Genomic DNA, 20,750 nt, shown 5'->3' on the forward strand with positions numbered 1-20,750 from the left:
CGTAATACCTTATTAAGATCCTCTGCTTCATACTTGTCTGTCTCCATTTTTTTCTGTTTTAGCCAGTCTTTGAGAAGTTTTAATGCCCATTCTGTATTTTTTTGTGTGTTGGCTTCGTAGCTGTCATGCTCTATTTTGTCAAGTTCAGTCTCAGTAAGCTCTCTGTGTCTTGTCGTTGTTCGTTCTTCTATCCACTGTTTAAATGTTTTTTCATGTTAAAATGAATGTCAAAATTTTCCATTCTTAATTGTGGTTGTTCAGTGTTTGTCACAAGATGGCGCCAAACAGTAATCTTTATTGGCGCGGAGCGATTTTAATCGTACAAGTAGTACCGGCTATGCGTTATTACTTTGGAGCGGTTATTATTTGAAAAGAACGAACCTGCAAATGTCTCAACTGACCAATCAGAATCAAGCATATATCCAAAAATAGTACTTCTAGGACACCAAAGAAGTGCATATTTTTCTCCCCCTCAGTGTATTTTATATATACTGTACTGTAGTCAATAAACCTCTTTGAGGCAATGATTTTTACCCACTATGAGCATATGAATAAACATTTTATTATAAGTAATTAAACAATTCATTTGTTGACTGTAAGGCATATTACAACATTAAACATAGCATCAGAATTACAAACGAACATCAATGAAAATGTCCTAAAAATGCAAGTGTAAGTTTACACCAGCCTGTTTACATTTTCGAAAGAACCATCAGCCATTGTTTTGTAGGTGATTTTTCCTTTCAGAAGACACAATTTCTGTTTGCTGTTGCATTATTTGTCATCTGTGCTGGCAATGAGCAAATTTTCAAAAATGAGTCATTTATATTTTGACATTCTCTATTTAAAAAAAAAAAAAACTCAAAACAATGCATGATTTGTTGGAATCTGGCAAAAAAATTACAGAGTTAAACTAAACAGCTAAGCTGTTTTGAGAAAATTACGACAAAAATGACCAAATCCATACCTTAAAATTTCTGGGAAAACTAATAGATTTGGCACACATAGTCAAAAACAAGATCAATATGTTAAACTTTTCTTTCTTTTATTGTTTGATTAACATTGAGACAGACAGCTTTAAGATGTAATGTATAATGCAAGGATCTAATATAATGTTACACATAAGATATTTTTTCTCAACAGTTAATCAAAAATTCATTTAAAGGGACACTCCACTTTTTTTAAATATGCTCATTTTCCAGCTCCCCTAGAGTTAAATATTAGATTTTTACCATTTTGGAATCCATTCAGCCGATCTTCGGGTCTGGGGGTACCACTTTTAGCATAGCTTAGCACAATCCATTGAATCTGATTAGACCATTAGCATCACGCTAAAAAATAACCAAAGAGTTTTGATATTTTTCCTATTTAAAACTTGACTCTTCTGTAGTTACATCGTCTACTAAGAACGACAGAAAATTAAAAGTTTTTCTATTTTCTAGGCAGATGGCTAGGAACTATACTCTCATTCTGGCGTAATAATCAAGGACTTTGCTGCTGTAACATGGCTGCAGCAGGCGCATTGATATTACGCAGTGCCCGGAAATAGTCCTCTGCTATTGAAAGTAACCAAGGGGACTTTTTCCGAGCGCTGCATAATATCATTGCGCCTCCTGCAGCCATGGTCACTTTTTACAGTTTTTACGACTAACATTCTCAAAACAGCAAGCTCCAATCTGATTGGCTGTCATTTACTTAATTTCAGCACAGCCACAGTCAAAATAAACTTTGAGCATGCAAGTATTTGTCTAATGTTGCTGCGGGGAGCAGCTCATCAAAATGATCATTGGCTTCGTCCATTTGTGCTTTTCAGAAGAGAGAAAGGTTAGGCGGTGACATATCGGTTTGCAGGTCAGAGTTCACCAGACTTGAACTTTGCTACACAGCGACCTGTGAAATATCGCCACACGAACTTGCGACGCATTAGCAATTGTATAAATAAAAGTCAATGGGCAATACACATCCTGCAAAGCGAAGCCAAAACATTTTGATCGCCCACTGACGGCTGGCTGCAGTAAAGGTCGTAAGCCCCACCCTCTCCATGTAAACCAATGATATGTGAGCCAAACCTACAAATCAAATTACATTTGACAAAAAAATGTTAACAGACTGTCACACTGTACGTTCAAGTGTAAATGGGCTGTGACAGTCATATGTGTGTCTGCGATTGGGAATATGGATGGGACCTTGATACAGTGGCTCCACTTCACGTGGGATCACTACTGAGCTGACTCTGGCGGCAATTTTTGTTGTTTGTTTGTTTTTTGGAGATTTTGGCTTTATTTTTCTACAATACAAGTTTATTGAGATGCATCGTCCATCTTATTTACAATTTATGGTTTTATTGGTCTGTTGAGGAAGTTAAAGTGACATCCTAAAACTCACAGTACATGTGTGCTGCTTTATACCTAAACTCTCTTTTGAAATATTTGTTGTGGTTTGTTCTTGGTGAGAATAACCTGCAGTGTGAACCTGACTTTATTTTTATGTAATTAACCAGACATGCATGAAAAATCATTTCAAATAATATGTTTTGTATCACTGAGACAGTTTAAATGAGCTGTGCGGATGTTTGTACTTATGTAGCGCCTAAATTATGAGTCAACGTTTTGCTTGAATCAGCTTGTGCTTGTTCATGTGTGTTATATCTTTGATCCCAAGGTTAATGCACAACTCGTTGCATTTTACATTTTTTTGTGTATTCTGACCACCTGCTTTCCTTCCCCTCACCTTTACCTTGCCCGAAACTTCAACCCTCAACCATTAACACCACCTGCCGGCACATACACAAACACTTGGCTAACCCAAAATAACCTTCTGCTAACAGCTTGTCGTACATGAGATTCATTCCTCTTTTTTTAGCTCATCTATACACTCACAGTTTTTGGTTTCATTAGAGGGTTTTGTTATTTGGGATTTTTTTCATCTGAAGTATATAGACCATTTTGTAAGATGTAAACAACACTGGTACAGAAGCACTTTGTTTATGAATATGAATATTAGTTAATATTAGAACAAAATACAACCAACAGAAAATGTAGAACTGAATCAAAATGTAAAATAAATGTGAACTAAAAAACTTAAAAACAACATAAAGTTCTTGTTTAGATCTTGCAAAATGGTCCATAGACAAACTTCGGATACATTTGACAATGAACATTTATAGAAACTTAGCTGCAAAAACAATTTAGTTATCCAATTATCAGAGAGAGCATTTGCATATGTGTGGTGCAGGTTAGGGTGCAATATATTTTAAGGTATACTAAACAATGAAAAATGGTCATGTTAAACTAAATTAAACATTTTAAGAATATTGCATTAGATATCAAAACGTAAATGAAATAAAAGGAAAGGAGAGAAAAAACGGAATGATAAATAGTTTATATTAAACACTATATAGAGATTTAATGTGGACACTTTCCTAGATGTCAAACTTTGGGGATATGTCCATATATAATGTGATGAACTGTGGTTACTCTGATAGGACACCTGTGTGTACTTCAAGGAACAGACTTCATGCATTCACTTAAAATCACCTTGGGACCAGCTGGTTAAAAGTTTTCTAAAGTGAAAAAGTGAAGTTTATTCTAAAACGAGATGCAGAAGTGTTTTTTTTTTGCAGATCCACCTGGGTTCATATTTGTATATTGCCAAAAAATCCATTACAATTACATTTAGGGATTTAGCAGACGCTTTTGGCATCAATTTTCTTGACCGATTTTTCTGTAGGTGTGATCTACCGATAATGATTTTTCCTGATTCAAAATTTCTATGATTGACAGTGCATAGGCTACAAACAAAAGTCCACTTTTCTTTAATAAAAAAAACTTTACTTTCATCATAAAAGAAATTAGTAAACATTGCGCTTCACACAAACTGCATTAAATTACAGGTCTTTTTTCATTTGAACAGAATTCAAAATAAAGTGCTCACAGTCTCAGTCAGGCTCACTGACATTGTTACATTTTCAAATATCAGTTAATATCAATAAACTATCTCATGACATTTGAAATAATTTAAATATTAGATGATAATAGTGTTAATTTTGTCACCTATTTTTAATTTAGTCTTAGTCTTGTGCCAAATGTCCTTGTTAGTTTTAGTCATAATCAGTTATTCACATATCTTTTTTTGTTAGTCAAGTTTTAGTCGACTAAGGGGCGGTTTCCCGGACAGGGATTAGACTAAAATAAATGTAAGAGCTGTCCAAACTGAAAACAATTGGACTGACATATCTAAAAATACATCAGTGCTCTTTGTTTTGCCTCAGAATGCACACCCGTAATGTATTTAGTAAGGCGTGTTGGTTAAAACTAGTTAGGTATCTTAGTCAAGTTTTAGTAAACTAAAAGTCTCGTCATTTTAGTCTAGTTTTAGTAAAAAGAAAACTCAATGGGGCGGTTTCGCGGACATGGATTAGCTTAAGCCAGGACTAGACCTTAGTTTAATTAGGAAATATAACTAGTTTTAACAAACATGCCTTACTAAAAACATTACTTGTGTGCATGTTGAGGCAAAACAAAGAGCACTCATGTATTTTAAGATATGTCAGTTTAAGTTGTTTTCAGTTTGAACAGCTCTTACATTTATTTTAGTCTAGGACTAGTCTAATCCCTGTCTGGGAAACTGCCCCAATATATCTTTGTCAAGTTTTAGTTCAATTTTTTTGTCTTTTTTTAAATAAATTATTTCTGAGATTAGATGTTTCACACATCTTAAATATTGCTTAAATGTCATAATCACCTGGCAAAATACACTTGTTGAATGATTTTTGTTGAATGCAACGTTTTTCGTGATTTCAACATGGTTTTCTGATTTATTTTATCAATGTAGTTTTGTGTTGCAGCCACAGGGTGGCTTTTTATTTTATGCAAAACATTTTAGTCTCGTCTTTTTTCATCAGCAATAATGCATGTTAATATAGTTTTAGTCAGCGTTTTTGGACATTTGTGCAGTCTCGTCATCGTCTCGCCTTAGTCATGGATAAAAAGGTCTTTGACGAATATATTTAGTCTCGTCTCGTCTGACGAAACTAACACTAGATGATAACGCATTGAACTTGTGATGGCACTGTACATTTTGCACCTGATCTACTGTATTTTCGTCTTATAAAAAAGTGAAGCCAAAAATCACTGTGTCCTTTTGAAACCATTAAATTGATAAGTGAACTATCCCTTTAATATTTAATAAAGCTTAAGTGTACAAAAAATTTTGGGGTCATTGTTAATGAACAGAAGTGTAAAATGTGCACATGCCTTCCACAACTTGCACATGACCATGCCAAAATAATTCCTAAATCAATTCATTACTGACTATGATCTTGTCTTTATTCTGTCATTTAGGAACACGTGTAATTGTTGTTTGAAGTGGTTTTATAACAAACCAAACTAAGTTTGCATTGGTGTTTAAGTGGTTTGAGCATCTAAGCAGCACGGCTTTACGTGATGGCCCATTGTTCCCAAGGGCAGCTTGTGCACACGAACAAAAAGCCATTGATCAAGAGCCCGTGATTGATGTTCTGATAGCCCGGGACAAATCAATAAACTGTGCGCGTGATGGGACAGAAAGGGGCTTCCTCTGTCACTGCCTACTGCTGACTGCAGAAATCCTCCTCCAGAAGATCAAAAGCTTCCTCTTTAAGCCGCTACAGTGTTTGTTTGCTCGTTCACTTTACTTGTAGTTGTCTCGGCAACATAAAGTTAAACGGACACTCCATTTTTTAAAATATGCTCATTTTCCAGCTCCTCTTGAATTAAACATTTGATTTTTACCGTTTTGGAATCCATTCCGTCGATCTTCGGGACTGGCGGTACCACTTTTAGCATAGCTTAGCATAATCCATTGAATCTGATTAGACCATTAGCATCACGCTAAAAATAACCAAAGAGTTTTGATATTTTTCCTATTTAAAACTTGACTCTTCTGTAGTTACATCGTACAAGACAGACGGAAAATAAAAAGTTGCGATGTTCTAGGTCGATAAAAAATAGTCCCCTTGGTAACTTTCAATAGCAGGGGACTACTTTTGGGCGCTATGTAATATCATTGCGCCTCCTGCACCCATGTTACGGCAGCAAAGTCCTTAATTATTACGCCGGAATGTGAGTATAGTTCCTAGCCATATCTGCCTAGAAAATCACAACTTTTAATTTTCCGTCGATCTTAGTACATGATGTACACTACAGAAGAGTCAAGTTTTAAATAAGAAAAATATATAAACTCTTTGATTATTTTTAGCGCCATGCTAATGGTCTAATCCGATTTAATGGTTTATGCTAAGCTATGCTAAAAGTGGTACCGCCAGACCCGAAGATCGGCTGAATGGATTCCAAAATGGTAAAAATTTGTTTAACTCTATGGGAGCTGAAAAATGAGCCTATTTTCAAAAAGATGGAGTGTCCCTTTAAATTCTTAACACAAAGCAAAAGAACTGCTTTCCCTTTAAACATCTCATTTCATTTAGACCTTGCAACACAACGCATCAGTGCTTGTTCCGGCGTCTGGAGTCATCCTGACAAGTTGTCAGTCTCCAAGATAATTCTGTCTGTCTTTCACCTCTCATCACCCACCCAAGGTGAACTTTCCTCATCTGTCCCTATGATTAAATTTATTAAGCAGTCACGCAGTGCTAACTAAATCACTAACACAGGAGAATAACAGGAGGAGGAGGGAGTGTGATAGACTGAGAGCTCTTCTTTGGGAATATTGTACCTGTCTGCTAGCTGTCACTGAGAAAAGCTTTAACTGTGCTTTTAATCTTCTGTAAGGTCTTTTGTCTACTGCTGTGAGATTGACTGAGAGCTAAGAGATGGGATACAGACAATAAGAAGCTCTGTTAATGGCCATAATAGTGTTTTAGGTTTAAATATTGGTGCTTTAAATAAGATAAGGTGAGCTCTATGGTGTGCTATTGTACTGTAAGTGTAGTGTAGTTCCCCAGTTAAGTCGGTGTTTTTTATTGAGGCAGACAGACTGATTGTTGGATTGTGCTATGAAAAGCATGCTGAACAATGTATTAAAGTGAGCAAATGATGGAAATTAAACATGGATATACATGTAGTTTCCCAGTTGTATGCTATGTAATATGATTGTAATTTTATTATGTAGGTAGGTAGGGAAGAGTGAGGCACAAAGTAACACATACAGCAAAAACATATATTTTCAAATATAATTTTAAATATATTTTAAAATATACAAAATAGTCGAAAAATATGTACTGAAATATATTTTAAAATGTTTACAAAAATGTATTTTTCACTAATATATTTTTTGGCAATTTTTTGTATATTTTGAAATATATTTTTAAAATAAATGTTTTTTAAAGCATGTTGCATTGAAAGAAACTTTAAACTCAGGTTTGAAAAGATTACAATTACATTTATTTTCAACTACAAAAATATAATTTCATATTTTATACATAATTATAAATTTTATACTTTATACATTTTATACAAACTTTAAGGAAATATATGTTTTTCACCGTAAAATTAATTATGTATTTGTTGCCCCTAAAATATATTTTGAAATATATGTTAATATATGAAAGTTAAAACTAAATATATTTTCAAATTCCAAAATATATGTAATTAAGCTTTAGGGGAGAACCGGTGCAAAAGTAACGCGGGAAGAAGGTAACAAAAAATTTTCTCAGAGTCTTGATAACATTTGCATCTAGTGCTGCCTAACGATTGGTCGCGACTGATCGTTTGCGGAGTGGGAGTTTTTGTTTACATAATATATGTGGGTGTACTGTGTATAATCATTATGTATAAATACACACACACACACACACACACACACACACACACACACACACACACACACACACACACACACACACACGCATGTATATAATTGAGAAACATTTGCATGTGTATACATGTTTATATTTATATAAGATTTATATTATATATAAATATAAATGTTTATTATATACATATATATTTTTCTTAAAATTATACTTGTATGTGTGTATTTATATATACATAATTATTATACACAGTACACACACATATACAATGTAAACAAAAACGTTATTCTGCAAATGATTAGTCGCGATTATTCGTGAGGCAGCACTATTTGCATCCCAAACTATGACAGCATCTTAGGCACACAACCCTTGACAGAGTTGACAAAAATTGTGTTATTTACTCGTCATTTTCTGTGTGTAGATCCAGAAAGCTGTTTTCAACCTTGATAAGTAAATTCCTAAAATGGTCAATTTTTCTGATTCGTGTTGTGCTTTTCGTTTCATGTGTTAAAGTAATGATCAATCTACAGGTTATTTAGTGCTCTACCATCCTGAAGTTTGACTTCTCAGAGTTTTTCAAAATAAAAGTAAATCATGTTTAAATGTGAGGATATCCTGACGGGACAAAAGTAACACTTATTGTCCCGCTGCTAATACTGTTGCATTATGTTGAAAATTTATATTATTCTAATTTTATTTAAAGGTGCAGTGTGTAAATTTTAATGGCATCTAGTGGTGAGGTTGCAAATTGCAACTAACAGCTTAGTCCACTGCTCAACCCTCACTTTTGAAACACATAGAAAAGCTACGATAGCCGCCACTGGACAAACATGTCATCGTCGGAGACAACTTGGTAAAAAAGTTTGTCCGTTAAGGGCTTCTGTAAAAAATGGCGGCACAAAATGGCGACTTCCATGTAAGTATCCTCTGTGTATGTAGATAAAAAGGTCTTTTTCTAAGTTAATAAACACATAGCGGTTCATTATGTAAGGTCTTTATACACCCCTGATAATGTAGTTTTGTATAATATTTCTGTCAAGAGATCCTTCTAAAAATTACACATTGCACCTTTAATTTCATTTTCATAGTGTTCAAACTGTTGAATTTTTTTCTTAACAATTTAAGTTCTGTGCTGTTTGCTGCTTTTGACATTTGATAACACTGAAATTTTAAATAAAAATGTAATTTTTACATTTTTACAAAATCCCATCTGGTATTGATAGACTACACTTATGAGTTATTGACCACAGCAAAAATATATCTCTGTCTAAAACATCATCTTTTAAAATTACGTTTTTCTGAAAAATACTGTAGTCGACCCCGCTCTTCCCTTCTTTCTACAAAATGTATTTAGCATATATTTAAAATATATTTTGCCCCCAAAAAAGTAGTTTTTGCTGTATGGGACACGTTTAATTGTAACGTGGCTTTACATAGTTACACATGGCCGAGCATGTGCTTTTGGTCTTTTTCTGTTACAATCAGAAGATGATCTCCTGTAAATTTGTAAAACGTTTTGATGTGTTTTGGTTAAGATGAACAAAGAGGCATGAAAGTAAATTTCCTCATCTTTTGTTTTTTTCCATTTCTGAGTTTGGAAACATGTCAGCAACTCCTATTAACTGATGCTGGGATTGAAAACATTTTTACACAGCGGGGTTAGTTGCAACAAAGTGTTACAGCTAAGCCTCAGGTATACAATGATAATGAAATTAAAAATTTTAATACTTTTAATCAAAATGAGAACTTTTACAATATCAGGGGAAATAACTGACAATTATGATTTTTTGTCTTAATTGTACAGCACTTCAAAAAAATGTATGCATAATACAATAATGGTTAGATGAAGAATCATGGATGGATGAATGTATAAATATGCAGATATATAAACAATATCTACCTTTAGTATATAGACAAAATGTATTGAATTGTTTATGTTTAAATATTAGAGCTGGGCATAGATTAATCTAGATTAATCTCATATGAAATAAAAGTAATTTTTTGCATAACATATGAGTTTGTGCTGTGTGTAATTATTATGTATATATAAATATACACACATTTACATGTGTATATATATTTATTTATATTTTTATGTATTCTAAATTATTAAAAAACAATATTTAAATAAAACATTTCTTAAATGTATATATATGTATGTGTGTGTGTTTAAATATAAATATTTACACACATCACAAACTCATATATTATGCAAAACATTACTTTTATTTTGTATGAGATTAATCTAGATTAATCTTTGCCCAGCCCTATTAAATATATATTTTTGCAAGTGTTACAACAAAAACTCTCTGGGCTCTATCTTACACCCGGCGCAATGCAGCGCAATGCGCGACGCAAGTGTCTTTCGCTAGTTTCCACCCTAATTTTCACGTTTAGCGCCGCGTTGTTTAAATAGCAAATGCATTTGCGACCCCTTTTGCGCCCATGGGCGTTCGGGTCTGAAAACGAGGTGTGTTCAGGCGCATTGTTGGCGCGTTGCTATTTTGAGGCAACTAAAATAGACTACGCCATTGACCAACAAAAACCTGCTCTAAAGTCAATGGTGCAATGTGTTTTATGTTATTTAAAGAGCGCATTAGTAATATGCGCCTATAAACGGGAGGACAACGCGGGTTTGCTTATCACAAAGTACATGAATGCCCAGCAGCACAAAATGCTTTTAAATATGAAAGATTAAAGGATTGAATGTAAAAGATTATTATTGAGTCCCTAGGACATAAATGAGGAGTAATTATGAGACGTTAGAAGAGCTGCTTCACCTGCAGCCTGGTAAGTAAATACATGCTTTGCTTTAAACCAGTGCTTCTCAATTATTTTCTGTCACGCCCCCCCAGGAAGAAGTAAACATTTCGCGCCCCCCCCCCCAACTCTCCGCCACGACTGTAAATAGTATAATTTGTCTATAAAATGACACATCTGCAAAGCATTGTATCCTTATTAACATTAAAGAAAACACAAAAAAAGAAATATCAATCAACTTACAACAAAGAATAACTTTATTAACATTGTTTTTTAGTCTTAAAAGACTTAAAATGCATCAATTTGCCTGAAATAAAAAAATCAATCCTTATTTACAGTATATTTTTTGACCATTTGATACTGAAAAATTTAATTAAATATAATCAATAAATAATAATAAAAAACTCAAGCGGCTTATCAGCGTGTTTGGGGTGTAATGTCTTTAAGTGACGGTGCAAAAAAATCACTTCCTGAAAAAGTATTTTCCCCGGGGTCTCACGCGCACCCCCTGGTGTTGCTTCGAGCCCCCCCTGGGGGTCCCGCCCCACTATTTGAGAAGCACTGCTTTAAACAAATGCATCTGTTTTTAAATGTGTTTTTTAATGCTACCTCGCGGATTTATTGTATATGATGACTCTGTACCTGCGGATATGGTGAGATGAGAAACATTTTTAAGTAATGCTTAAAAAAAATCTTTGCTAAAAAAACGCTGTCGAAAGTGCTGAAACGTGAGGAGAGCCGTTTGTAAATTCTTTATCTCCTGTTTGTTACAAATAAAGTATTTTTAGAGTACAAACCTTTTCGTACATACTTGTAAATTATTTTTTGATGATATTGGATAGCCATACATTTAAAGCAATTACAAGCCTGCTTTTTCACTTCCATAACTAAATGAAAACGGGTTTTAAAGGTTTTAATAAAAAAATAACAATTTCAATACAAGTGAAAAACAACACAATTATTTGACATTAATCTTAAACTGGGGATCTTCTTCCTCCGCTTAGTTTTTCAGTTAAGTTCGTCATCTAAATAGGGATTAGACATAGCGCCAGCGCAACTTGCTTTTAAAGGGGATGAGAGCTGTGACTCTCATTGGTTTACTGGAAGTTACGCCCAAAATACTCCCATTACAAAAGGACCAACCCTTTTCGACCATGCGCTCGGCGCACAAACCATTTTTCCCGTCGTTAAATTAGCAAAAGTGAATTTGGACACGCCCATTTAGACGTTGCGCTGTGCGCTTCAGACAATACGCTTAGATCATTAAAATAGGGCCCTCTGTGTGTTACTATAAACCCCACACATGGGGTAAGTTGTAACATTTGCATTCTTGTGTAATTGTACAAGAACGGTAGGTCCCACAAACAAAGTATTCATTTGTAGCAGAGATGTGTGTGCTGCTTGTGTAAAAATAAAATTAATCTACAGTAACTTAAATATTTTTTGAATGATAGAGCCAAAGCCTAAAAGCGTGGGTAGGTAGGTTGGTAGGTAGGTCGATAGGTGCATTAACCTTGGGATCAAAGATATCATCACACGAACAAGCACAAGCTGATTCAAGCAAAACCTTGAATCATAATTAGGCGCTACATGAGTACAAAAATACGCACATGCGTCACGGCCTCTGTACCTTAAAACCGGACTATACTTCAGGCTTAAGGCTGTGATGATTACAGACAGCACCAGACTGTGGGTCCATTAGGGTCTATCAATGCCAAACACAGCTATTATTTTTCATTCCAACCTAGAATCATTCTTTATGTTGGAAGCAGGGTTGGATACAGACAGCGAAACCTAAAATCCCCTCCTCAGGAATTTTGTCATTAATGTGCAGAAGAAACCCAGTCTCCCCATCTGTCGTTGCACTCTCTGCTCCCCTTCCAGAACTTTCTGAGATGGTAATTAGGTTTAACATGCTGCTACATTACTGACATTAACATTATTTCATCTATGCAGCATTCATGAAAGTATGAGATGCACTGATTCATTGTTCATCAAACTAGCAAGGTTGGTTTCTTCACAGAATTGTGATTTGTAAACACAGAGCTGGTGCCTAGTCAGCACGTGTGTAGTCGCGTGTGGTCGTATCGGAGGCTTAGAATAGTAAACTCGGACATACCGGAGTGCGTCCATATGGCTTATATCGGAAAAGAGCGAGCTTGCACACAGGTGGCAGATCCTACCGAGTGGACCGAACCCAATTCAGAAATGCTTTGATAGGTCTCTCCACGGAGAACAACTCGGGAACAAAGCGGGATCTGACTCATCTATGAAGAATGCTCTCCAGGATTAGAGAAGAGGCAAAACAACATTCACCAAATACAGATAATGTTGGGAGGGGGGATGAAAGGAGATAAACAAAAGGATGGTTAATTTGTTCTAGCTGTGTTAGTTCATTAGCAGTTTAGTGGGGGTGAGGCTGACACTCTGGATGCATGTAGTGTCCCTGCAGGCCAGATGAAGGGCAGCTTTTTTACAAGCCAAATAAACTCTGCGTCCTAATAGCATAAAACGCACGACTACTTGTCCTGGGATAGAGGAATACAGTCCTGCTGTATGAGCACACAAGAAATGAATGAACCGAACCGAATAACATGCAGAATTGAGCGACTGCTGTATGGTTTTATAAACTGTGAACTGCAAAGGCTTTTGTATTTTTGTTTCAGACCCTAGAAAGTCAAGGACTAAACGACTAAAGCCAGGACTAGGCCATCACTAAATCATCATTGAAAATAGTAAAACAGTGACAAGGACCTTTAATTCGCGAAATATACACGTTTATTTAACTACAGTTGGGTGATTCTCGCGAAATTAGACTTATGAGGTGTCATGAAACATTTTGATAAAAAAGTAAATGCAAAGTATCAAAATAAGAAGCATACAGCTACAAACATCTCTTCATGCACTATTTTGCACATGATTTCAAATGACATCATACAAACCAATTTTGTAGTTTTTTCCACATTTAAGGGGGAAATTTTCATTACCGCAACGTGTCCATGACTGGATTTGGGTTCTTTGACATGGAAATATTTATAATTTAACAATTTTCAATCATTGTTTAAGCCCTCAAGGAACTAACATTTTCAAAAAAAATTGTTGGAAGGGAAATAATTGACTGTGACACTCAAGATGGCTACTGGGAAGCAGTTCTTATTTTTTCTCTCCAGATAAAAGTTGAAATTTTGTTTGTCATAGTACCTAGACAACTTTTTTGTTCTCATTACCGAAACATGAGTTTGTAAATGCATATATTTAATGTAATATCATGTTGTGGTAATGATAATTTTTGATAATGATAATCTAAAAAAATTTAATAATTGTATAGGAAATATTTTTTGAATCCTCTAAAAAATATTGGTTAGCGTAAGTTCAGACCTTAATCTTATAAGTGCAAAATTTTGGCTTCAAGGGCTTTTTAAACATTCTGATGCTGGACACTTTCTAAGTCTGGATTTTGTGAGAATCACCCAGTTCTGAATGTTTATTTCAAATTAGGCCTATCTAGACATCACAGGCGCACATTAACTCTTGGGATAGCCAAGGCTGTGAATGATTCATCTGGTTTCAGGGGAAACAAAAGTCACATTTGGAGGTTGCATGTGAAGGAGCCTTTCGAATTGGGAGAGCCTTCGTCGCGGCCCCATAATACAGTAAAAAAAATACTTTAAAATACCTACATCAGTTCTACAGTATGCAATCATCATCATTTTAAACGTACTGCAAATGTACAATATAATAATAAATGTACATTCTTAGCATTAATATGCGTGAACCCCCCGAGACACGCCTGTAGTATACCTTATACCTTATTGAAATTGAACAAAGGAAATATGTAGTCGGCAAAAATTGCAGATGTAAATGAGATTCAGGGTGGCCTGAAGATATCCTGTTGGTCCTGGGTTGCTTGCGGGCTTCATGCTTCATTTTGAAGAAAACCTGCCCTGTAAACAGCATTTAATAAGGAGACTCATAATTAATACCACAACCTCAGAGACTCTCTGCCCTGATGTGGACAGACAGCATCTCTCTCTCTCTCTCTCTCTCTCTCTTTCCCTTTTTTATTGTCTGTCACTGGTGTTTTATTTGTGGTTTGTGGAGTCCACTAAATACAAAGTAGTCTGCATGCAGGTTGAATGGTTTCACCAGGCACAAATAAACATGACTAGGGCTGCAACTAACGATTATTTTCATAATCGATTAATCGGGCGATTATGTTTGTGATTAATCGACTAATCGAAAAAAATACAAATATTTACTTAATTTGATGTTTTCACATATTATATCTAAATAAGGCACTAAATTAGGGTATTGGCGTGTAGAAGTGTACTTTTAAAAGTGCAAAATCCACACACTACTACAGAGTTTTACTACAGTAATATAATATTTTTGATATTTTAAGCCTTAAAGGAACATGCCCAGATTTTGGGAATTTAGCTTATTCACCGTATCCTCCAGAGTTAGATAAGTCCATACATACCTTTCTCATCTCCATGCGTGCTGTAACTCTGTCTGACGCAGCCCCCGCTAGCTTAGCTTAGCACAAAGTCTGGAAGTGAATGGCTCCACCTAGCAAACTGCTCCCAATAAGTGACAAAATAACGCAAACATTTTCCTATTTATGTGTTGTGATTTGTATAGTCACACCGTGTACAAATAACAAGTTGATGTGAGACACAGCGATCTTTTAACAGTATACATACTGGGAACTATATTCTCTGAAGACGAAGCACTGCTACTTGGGTGGAGTGATTTGCTCCCAGAACACGAGAAGCCCCTGGTGAGGAGCAGAGAGTTCGGTCAGAGTTGTGCAAATCATACTTACATTAAAGGAAATTAAACCTTTATTAACCAGCGTTCATTTGCGTTTTTGCTTCCGAAGATAAGATTTAACTTTAGGTGTGCTCGACTTTTAAGCACTTTTGTGTGTGGAAACGTCCGTAAACAGTGTGGGGATAAACGAGTTATTTGTATCAAAACTTTATGATTGGCCCGAAGCTGTCAACGCGGTCTGACGTCGTCTATTTTAAAAGACGGTAATCTATACTACTGACTTTCTTTTCCGTGTAAGTTTCACATATTGGTTACTCAATTGTTTTTCCTATTTTTAAACCATTTTTGCTTTGGTTTGGGGTTTGGGTTAGGAAGTCACTTTAACTATTGGTTTATACTATTTTTTTCTGATTTTTAAACAATTGTCGCCTGATGTTAGGGTTAGAGTTGGGTTAGGATGTCATTTTATGTAACAGAAACTCGTTCTTACCCCAAACCAAGTGATAATGGTAAAAAATATGAAAAACAATTGAGTAAGCAATACGTGAAACTGACACGGAAAAGTCTGTGGTACAGACACGGAAAAATTTGGAAATCCGTGACAATGACACTGATAAATGAGCAAAATATTCGTGACTACAACACGGAAATTCGTGAGATCAGGCTGTTGGTATATCTGGTTTATGGTGACATAAAAAGTGTATGATGACATGTTTATTATGATATAAACATGAACGACTTAAAAACATACTAAATGATACTTCTTTATAGATTAAACACAGGTTTTTTATGGTTTGGAGTTAGGAACTGAATAGGTAGGGGATAGTGATGGGGACGAGACCGCCTATGCAGAGTTCGAGTCAAGTCCGTTTGTTTTCAAATACAGTCGAGTCCGAGTCAAGACCGAGTCTTTGAGGAAGCAAGTCTGAGTCGAGACCGAGTCGAGAACAGGACCATAAAAACATGTCAGTTTTGCTATTCATGATTTAATTTCACACCAGTTAATAATCAACAGTTAGGCCTACAGACTAAACTAGATTGGGAATTGTTTAGAGGAGCAGTCTTAACGTCTTAATATGGACTATGCTTTTACTAGAATTAAAAAAATCCATACCTCATGCATCATCTTCTGCCTATTTTTTCTGGAGATATAAAAGGCTCTGATGGCAGCATCTATGCATTGCACCATGGGATGTCATTTTCAAATAATTGCATTTTATTATTATTGTTAGGTGTTGTGTGGATTTTTTTTATGAACATTAAAAAATGCGTTGGTTTCGAGGACTCGGTCTGAAATTACGAGTCCTTCTCCTTCCCGCAGAAAATTTGTTAGTTAAGGTGGTAGGGTTGGTGAGTGGGCGGGGCCGAGAGCGTGGCAATCAAAGGGGCGGGGCGTATGCATCATGATGAAAATTAAAATATTTTTATTTAAAACACTCAAATAAAACTTAATTTTGAAGAAACTATGACAGAAAATGAACACATACTAGATTATTAATGAATTAAATGTTTTTAACACATACATCTAATGGGAATAGCTGCGTGATGAAGTTAAACTAAAAGGTTAAGAAACACAAACTAAAGCAGATGTTGTAGAACGTCAGACGAACGATGATAGATTGCGCGAAAATGGTAAAAACTGATTATTTCCCACTATTAATTACATTATCTTAAAGGAGTGTAACTACTGTAGCATGTAAATAATGCACATAAATAACGTGAGCAAGAGCGCTCAACAATTATATCTATTTAACAGGCACATGAAACCTAGCTAGCAGGTTGTTCAAACAACAAAATCACCAGCTAACTTACTGTAAATTTGCAAGAACTATAGACGAATACAATAACAGGCTTAAATAACCCCAAAACATAAGTCCACTTACAGTTCTCACGGAAACGCGTTTTATCACCTGGCTATCCTCCAGACATGACGGACCACGTCTTTATCTTATTTCGGCCGTGTGGTGCGTGTGCACGCTCGCGGTGTGAATCGCGTTCGCGCTATTCTCTGAGATGTTGTATCAACTGGCTAGTTATCCTCCAGACAGTGATAAAAAATTGCTGCTTTTGTGCAGCAATTTTTTTTTTTTTTGGGACGATCTAGTTAAGGTGGTAGGGTTTCCAAGCTTAGGCGGGCCGCCTGAACTGAAATGTGCTGCGGGAAACCCTGGAGTCTTTGAAGGAACAAGTCCGAGACTAGTCAGAGAAAGCAGAAATCAGTCTCGAGTGCTACATCACTATTAGGGGAATATAGTATACAGTTTATACAGTATAAAATGCATTGCGTCTATGGAATTGTCCTTGTAAACCACTGACATATGCCAACATGTGTGTGTGTCTGTGTGGAGAGGAGATTTAGGTGGTGACGTGAAGTTTGGGCATGCAGAGAGGCTCTCAGGTTGAAATCATAAAACTTCCAAGCCAGGCTATTTCAGGATACACCCCTGGGGCTCAGAGAGAGAGTTGAGGGAAGAAAGCTTAGAGAGTATGAGAGAGAGAGAGATAAGAAGAAGAGGGATTTCTGTGAATGAAAATCAGTATTTCACTCATAGTGACTGTAGTTTGTTGATGCTATCATTCACATTCTTCCTCTTTCTCTCTGTCTCTTTCTCTCTGTCTCTCCCTCTTCTTCATTGAGGGTTCAGCATACAGATGAGGACAGAACTGCACCACTTCAGTGTTTCTCTGTGGGAGTCATGACTCTTCTCTCATCTCTGCCTCCATGGCACTTGTTTCTGGGCCTGCTGTTTAAATTCATACCTTTCTTTTTAAACAGCCATAGAAATCTATTTCCTCCTCTCATCTTACCTCCTGTTCCCTCGCCTCACTTAGTCTTTTCCCATTTTATCTTATGTCCTCTTCATTCCTCTGATCTCATTTTGACTCTTCTCATTTCCAAGTCCATTTTTTGTTATTTAATGTCTCATTGAACTACAGTTCCCATAATTCCCACTGAGACCGGGTCTGATATCATACTGAGATATCATCAGGCAGGGTATGGGATGTGGTCTGATGGATCAGCAGATTCATTTTATAAAAGCCCAGCAATGGTGTAGTGTACTGCTCAATGAGAATGCCTGTCGTCTTTATTGAATAAAACACAAAGCTTGTTGTAATGCACCACACAAATACCATCAGAGCTCCCTGCCATAGCAACTACACAATCTCTCTCTCGTTATAAATATGATTGTATGTAAATCAGCTTAATTACCACTTAGTTCTGCATATTGCTGGATTCTGTACAGTCAAGCTCCTGCAGGATTACATTGATGTGATCGATCAATAATCCTGTGAATTGCAGTGAAAAGTACCACCAGCTACATTCGAAAAGCAAAAAACAGAAATAAATGCCAACACCAATATTGACAAAACAAATCCAATTATCTCTGGAAAAGCCATTAATGTAGAAACTTCCTCGGTTGCAAAGTGGGCCTTCCTCTTTGGGCCATGTTGGAAATCGCCCACCATCACATTAAAAACCAAATGATCCGAATGATAATAGTCATTTGGTTGTTAATTATTAAACAAGCCTCATTTATTTTTCAACCTTAAATTGTGAAGAGCTACATGAATGACAAAGTCTGTTTTGATAATTTGCTAACATGCGTCATAAAAACCAATGCACACAGAGGCCAATTGTGGGTATAAGGGCAGCACAGAGTATATTTTTGAGAGTATACTCGTATATTTTTGCATTTGTAAATAAAATACTGAAAGGAGTATAACATCTGTCCCATTTGAGTACAGATTTGTGTTCATTTGGTACCAATATGTATAGGGCTGTGACGGTTGTGTGCACGTCACAAACTATGAAAAATATAAAGTAGGGGTGCGCGGGGCAAAAAGCGAACACGGATTGTTTACATTGTTGCACAAGGTTGAGTGTTTTATTTTTCCGGATTTTTTTTTCACGCTGCCAAAAGACGATCTCCCGCAAATTATTGGAAATGTATAATGTTTTTCCAGAGAGTTATTGATAAACGAGTGTTTTGGTTGCATATAAATTTTTTTTTTCGGTTTCTAAGTTGGGTGTGTAAGATACCAAATCCAATGCTACGTCAATCTTAATCAGTGTCTTGTTGACTAAAACATAGCATCGTTTTGAAATGTCTGCAGCTCTTAGCAACTTTTTTGGTGGGCTTGACCCAGCGTCAACTAAACCCTCAGCATTAACAATATGAAAACCACTAACGTTAGCGTAATTCTTGCCGTTGTTTTAAATAGGCTACACATGAAAGATTTATGGCTGCCAACAAATAAATGTGCCTGTCTAACCCACCGGCGGATAAAAGAAATCGCACGCACACGCACGTTTGTTAAGAAATGTATATCTGATCCTTGTTTACATGTTTTATATTTTTAAATATACCACTGGTCTGTTCAATGCTGTATTCTGATTGGTTGAGAAATGTTCCACGGGTATGCATTATTTTCCGATAACCGCACACCTAACTTTTCAAATGTCTTAAAACTAGGCAATAGCGTAGTCTATTTTAGTTGCCTCAAAATAGCAACGCGCCAACAATGTGCCTGAACACACCTCATTTTTAGACCAGAACGCCCATGGGCGCAAAAGGGGGCGCAAATGCATTTGCTATTTAAACAACGCGGCGCTAACCGTGAAAATTATAATTGCGCAGGGTGGAAACTAGAAAAAGACACTTGCGTCGTGCATTGCGCTGTATTGTGCCTTGTGTAAGATAGAGCCCTAAGTGTAAAATACCAAACTTGTCCTTTAACCCCCGATAACTTTGACTGTTTTCATATGTTATGATAACTTGATAGATGATAATGATGCTTTCTCATGTGTCTCGTAGTAAATTCTTCATCGCTAAATCAGTGTCGTGTGCAAGTAATCAGTAGCTTGCGGCCCCCTCTGGTGGTGAAAATTATCATTACATGATTGCTCCAGTCTGGTACTACAAACGCTACCTGTTGATTGGGTTTTTCAGTGTATTTGCTGGTTGTTTTGGACGTGCTGTAAAACGGGGACATTTCCGGGGACAGCTCCAGTCGGGGCCAGAACACCAAAAAACGGGACTGTACCCGGAAAATGGGGAATTAGGTCACCTTACTTTAAACAGAACTGAAGTGGGGAAGAGTCGCAACCTGCGTCTTGAACAGCAGTAATATTTACACTTTAGGCTTCAAGAGATTGTGGGCAATTTGGCAAATATATATTTAAGCCGTTTTTAACAACTTTGATGAAGAAATTTTAGTGTTTTTAGTTCAACCTCGACTTTAAGCAGCGTGCGTGTGTAAACGTCCATAAAGAGTACAGGGGTAAAAGTGTCATCTGTTTAAAAACATTATGTTTGGCCCGAAGCTGTCAACGTGTTCTAAAGGCTGGTAATACTTATTCTTCGTTCATGCATAGCACTTACCAGTAAATTACTGGTTATCTTAACAACCTCTCTTACTGGTAAATTGGAAAAGTTCTGTCACACATGATCTGTTAATTGCAATT

The 20,750-nt window shown here is 36.1% G+C and overlaps 1 protein-coding gene across 6 annotated transcripts in view; it reads left to right on the plus strand.

Annotated features, from left to right (window-relative positions):
• The window catches only part of shank3a (SH3 and multiple ankyrin repeat domains 3a), a 400,804-nt gene that overhangs the window by 301,061 nt on the left and 78,993 nt on the right, over positions 1-20,750 (plus strand). The window lies entirely within an intron of this gene.

This window comes from Misgurnus anguillicaudatus, chromosome 15 (assembly GCF_027580225.2).
Source record: "Misgurnus anguillicaudatus chromosome 15, ASM2758022v2, whole genome shotgun sequence".
NCBI lineage: Eukaryota > Metazoa > Chordata > Actinopteri > Cypriniformes > Cobitidae > Misgurnus > Misgurnus anguillicaudatus.